The sequence below is a fragment of the Mustela putorius genome, unplaced genomic scaffold (assembly GCF_011764305.1).
Source record: "Mustela putorius furo isolate JIRA1106 unplaced genomic scaffold, ASM1176430v1.1 tig00000127_pilon_pilon_pilon, whole genome shotgun sequence".
Classification (NCBI taxonomy): Eukaryota; Metazoa; Chordata; class Mammalia; order Carnivora; family Mustelidae; genus Mustela; species Mustela putorius.
The window spans coordinates 3691230-3696712 of record NW_025421288.1 but is presented as its reverse complement, the minus strand read 5'-3'; the positions used below and the strand labels follow the sequence as shown (position 1 = coordinate 3696712).

Here is a 5483-nt window from a genome sequence, read left to right as displayed (position 1 = left end):
AATAGGAATTAGTTCTTCTTTAAATGTTTGGTAGAATTCCCCCGGGAAGCCGTCTGGCCCTGGGCTTTTGTTTGTTTGGAGATTTTTAATGACTGTTTCAATCTCCTTACTGGTTATGGGTCTGTTCAGGCTTTCTATTTCTTCCTGGTTCAGTTGTGGTAGTTTATATGTTTCTAGGAATGCATCCATTTCTTCCAGATTGTCAAATTTGTTGGTGTAGAGTTGCTCATAGTATGTTCTTATAATAGTTTGTATTTCTTTGGTGTTAGTTGTGATCTCTCTTCTTTCATTCATGATTTTATTTATTTGGGTCCTTTCTCTTTTCTTTTTGATAAGTCGGGCCAGGGGTTTATCAATTTTATTAATTCTTTCAAAGAACCAGCTCCTAGTTTTGTTGATTTGTTCTATTGTTTTTTTGGCTTCTATTTCATTGATTTCTGCTTTGATCTTTATGATTTCTCTTCTCTTGTGGGGCTTAGGGTTTCTTTCTTGTGTTTTCTCCAGCCCCTTTAGGTGTAGGGTTAGGTTGTGTACCTGAGACCTTTCTTGTTCTTGAGAAAGGCTTGTACCGCTATATATTTTCCTCTCAGGACTGCCTTTGTTGTGTCCCACAGATTTTGAACCGTTGTATTTTCATTATCATTTGTTTCCATGATTTTTTTCAATTCTTCTTTAATTTCCCGGTTGACCCATTCATTCTTTAGAAGAATACTATTTAGTCTCCATGTATTTGGGTTCTTTCCAAACTTCCTTTTGTGGTTGAGTTCTAGCTTTAGAGCATTGTGGTCTGAAAATATGCAGGGAATGATCCCAATCTTTTGATACCGGTTGAGTCCTGATTTAGGACCGAGGATGTGATCTATTCTGGAGAATGTTCCATGTGCACTAGAGAAGAATGTGTATTCTGTTGCTTTGGGATGAAATGTTCTGAATAGATCTGTGATGTCCATCTGGTCCAGTGTGTTGTTTAAGGCCTTTATTTCCTTGCTGATCTTTTGCTTGGATGATCTGTCCATTTCAGTGAGGGGAGTGTTAAAGTCCCCTACTATTATTGTATTATTGTTGATGTGTTTCTTTGATTTTGTTATTAATTGGTTTATATAGTTGGCTGCTCCCACGTTGGGAGATAGATATTTAAAATTGTTAAATCTTCTTGTTGGACAGACCCTTTGAGTATGATATAGTGTCCTTCCTCATCTCTTATTATAGTCTTTGGCTTAAAATCTAATTGATCTGATATAAGGTTTGCCACTCCTGCTTTCTTCTGATTTCCATTAGCATGGTAAATTCTTTTCCACCCCCTCACTTTAAATCTGGAGGTTCTTCGGGTTTAAAATGAGTTTCTTGGAGGCAACATATAGATGGGTTTTGTTTTTTTATCCATTCTGATACCCTGCGTCTTTTGACAGGGGCATTTAGCCCATTAACATTCAGGGTAACTATTGAGAGATATGAATTTAGTGCCATTGTATTGCCTGTAAGGTGACTGTTACTGTATATGGTCTCTGTTCCTTTCTGATCTACCACTTGTAGGCTCTCTCTTTGCTCAGAGGACCCCTTTCAATATTTCCTGTAGAGCTGGTTTGGTGTTTGCAAATTCTTTCAGTTTTTGTTTGTCCTGGAAGCTTTTAATCTCTCCTTCTATTTTCAACGATAGCCTAGCTGGATATAGTATTCTTGGCTGCATGTTTTTCTCGTTTAGTGCTCTGAAAATATCATGCCAGCTCTTTCTGGCCTGCCAGGTCTCTGTGGATAAGTCAGCTGCCAATCTAATATTTTTACCATTGTATGTTACAGACTTCTTTTCCCGGGCTGCTTTCAGGATTTTCTCTTTGTCACTGAGACTTGTAAATTTTACTATTAGGTGACGGTGACGGGGTGTGGGCCTATTCTTATTGATTTTGAGGGGTGTTCTCTGAACTTCCTGAATTTTGATGCTCGTTCCCTTTGCCATATTGGGGAAATTCTCCCCAATAATTCTCTCCAGTATACCTTCTGCTTCCCTCTCTCTTACTTCTTCTTCTTCTGGAATCCCAATTATTCTAATGTTGTTTCGTCTTATGGTGTCACTTATCTCTCGAATTCTCCCCTCGTGGTCCAGTAGCTGTTTGTCCCTCTTTTGCTCAGCTTCTTTATTCTCTGTCATTTGGTCTTCTATATCACTAATTCTTTCTTCTGCCTCATTTATCCTAGCAGTGAGAGCCTCCATTTTTGATTGCACCTCATTAATAGCTTTTTTTATTTCAACTTGGTTAGATTTTAGTTCTTTTATTTCTCCAGAAAGGGCTTTTATATCTCTCGAGAGGGTTTCTCTAATATCTTCCATGCCTTTTTTGAGCCCGCCTAGAACCTTGAGAATTGTCATTCTGAACTCTAGATCTGACATATTACCAAGGTCTGTATTGATTAGGTCCCTAGCCTTCGGTACTGCCTTTTGTTCTTTTTTTTGTGTTGAATTTTTCCGTCTTGTCATTTTGTCCAGATAAGAGTATATGAAGGAGCAAGTGAAAAACTAAAAGGGTGGCAACAACCCCAGGAAAATATGCTTTAACCAAATTTGAAGAGATCCCAAATCATGAGGGGGGAGAAAGGGGTTAAAAAGAGGTTCAAAGAGGTAGAAAGAAAAAAAAAAAGAACAGAAAAGAATTAAAAAAAAAGAAAACAAATAAGAAAAATATAAAAAAGTCAAAATATATATATTAGATAAACTAGTTCGAAAACGTTAAAAAGAAAAAGGTAAAAGTTAAAAAAAATTTTACCAGAAGGCGAGAAAAAAAAAAAACCAAAAAATGAAAAAGAAAAAAATTAAATTAACTGCAAGACTAAAAAAAATCACTGGGAAAAATCCTTGAGTTCTGTGCTTTGCTTTCTCCTCCTCTGGAATTCTGCTGCTCTCCTTGGTATTGAAACCGCACTCCTTGGTATATGAACTTGGTATCGGCTGGATTTCTTGTTGATATTCTGGGGGAGGGGACTGGTGTAGTGATTCTCAAGTGTCTTTGCCCCAGGCGGAATTGCACCGCCCTTACCAGGGGCCAGGGTGAGTAATCCGCTCAGGTTTGCTTTCAGGAGCTTTTGTTCCCTGAGCGCTTTCCGTAGAGTTCCGGAGGACGGGAATACAAATGGCAGCCTCCTGGTCTCCGGCCCGGAGGAGCCAAGAGCCCAGGGCCCCACTCCTCAGTGCGCCCTCAGAGAACAGCGCCCAGTTACTCCCGTCTGCCTGACCTCCGGCCGCGCTCCGAGCTCACCGAACCTGCGACCGGTTCAAGGTAACACCGATCAGTGAGCTTACTGTCGGCTCTGTCTCTGTAGCCGGATATCCCGTTCCAATACCCACAAGCTCTGCGACACTCAGACACCCCCAATCCTTCTGTGACCCTGCGGGACCTGAGGCCATGCTGACCCCGCGTGGGCTTCGCCCCGGTTAGCCTATGGAGTGATGTCCCTCAGCGGAACAGTCCTGATTTTGTGCACCGTTGCTCTGCCGCTTGCCGGGAGCCGGCCCCTCCCCCCACTTGTGTGTTCTTGATGGTCAAAAAGTAAATATATCCAATCTCTTATTTGCAGGGCAGTCCTTTATAAACATGAATAGTAATATTATGTGTTATGATAGAATCCTCTCCATTCTAAATAACCCTACTGACATTTGTTTACATTTCCCTTTGTAAGCCTTTTATAAGGAAAAGAGATTAATATACACAGATATGGATGCTGTCTTCATGACATCTGAATGGTACTATCCACTCCATCAAAACAGGAACTGAAAGGGCCTTATTTCTATTCTGTTTACCCCATCCCAACTGTCAATTATCGGGATCTGAATTTTTCATCATTTCTTACAATATCACTAGTTATTGTATTCCTAGGTGGGCATTACTATTCTATCATATGATAAAAATGAAATACAGAGACTTCATTTAATTTCAAATACAATTTTAGAACCCAAGAGAGTTTTAGTTTTTATAGTTAGACTGCTCTTTTGAAGGCCAAGAGAACAGAATCTAAAAAGATCAAGTATGAATTACTCAAGTTTACATGGGGGTCACAACTCACAGGAACTAGTCCTTGGAAATACTGTTGACCAGTCCAACACTGTTTCCATAACTGCCTCCTCTACAGATTAAAAAAAAAAATAACTTGTAATAACTTTAAAAGGCTGTTTTCTATATGCCAATTGATATTTTAAAAATAGAATGTATTTTTAAATTTCTTACATAGGTTACAACTGACAGATGGAAGATAAGAACCAGACATAAGTGACTGAATTTCTTTTCTTGGGCCTCACAGATCACCTCCATCATCAGATCGTCCTCTTTGTCATGCTTCTCTTTGTCTATCTTGTCACCCTGGGGGGTAACATAGGAATGATCATTCTCATATGGACTGATGCAGGACTCCACACTCCTATGTACTTTTTTCTCAGCCACTTGTCCTTTGTAGATATTTATTCTTCTTCTTCCATTGCCCCCAAGATGCTGTGTGATATCTTTGCGGAGAAAAAAGGCATCTCTTTCATGGGTTGTGCCACACAAATGTGGTTTTCTGGTTTCTTTGTGGTATCTGAATGTTTCCTCCTGGCTTCCATGGCATATGACCGTTATATGGCCATCTGTAAGCCCTTATTGTACACACTCATCATGTCCCAGAGGGTCTGTGTGCAGCTGGTTATGGGGCCTTATGCCATGGCTTTTATAAGCAGCATGACTTACATGACATTGACTTTTCTCTTACCCTTCTGTAGTTCAAATATCATCAATTATTTTTTTCTGTGATATTTCACCACTTCTTTCCCTTGCATGTGCAGACACTTCCATGATTCAGCTTGTATTTTTATATTTGGCTGGATTTATGGAATACTCAGTGGCCTGATCATCATGGTCTCCTATGTTTGTATCCGGTGGCCATCTTGAAGATCCAGACTGCTGGAGGGAGGCAGAAAGCTTTCTCCACTTGCTCTTCTCACCTGGCAGTCGTCTCCATCCTGTATGGGACTCTTTTCTTTATCTATGTTCGGCCTGGCTCAACTTCCTCCTGAATATCAATAAAGTGATTTCTCTGTTTTATACTGTGGTAATCCCCATGTTGAACCCCCTCATTTACAGCCTGAGAAACAAGGAGGTGAAAAATGCATTCAGGAGGAATTTTGAAAGGAAAAATTCTCTAATGGTTTTGGTAATACATAGCTCTGCCATGCTGTACCATAGATGTTGGTTCATAATGTGTAGTAAAAAGAACGCTGGGCTGAGAATAAGTTCTTTTTAATTCCTGGGGTGTTACCAGGTTACTTATAGACAGTCTATATATTTTTTTCTTCAGTCTTCATTGCTAAGTGATGGGGAATACAAAATAATTTGCAGATATATTAAAGGTATAAATGTAATGTATGCCAGAAGAAAATCCAGAATATTTATGTATTTTCATATGTGAGATGACATTTATTCCAGACTAGAACAGCAAATACTATAAGGGAAATATGTTATAAG

General features: G+C 39.4%; 1 pseudogene; it reads left to right on the top strand.

Moving 5' to 3' along the window:
* Window positions 1-4364: 4364 nt before the first annotated feature.
* On the top strand, window positions 4365-5262 carry LOC101680367 (annotated as a pseudogene).
* Window positions 5263-5483: the final 221 nt, after the last annotated feature.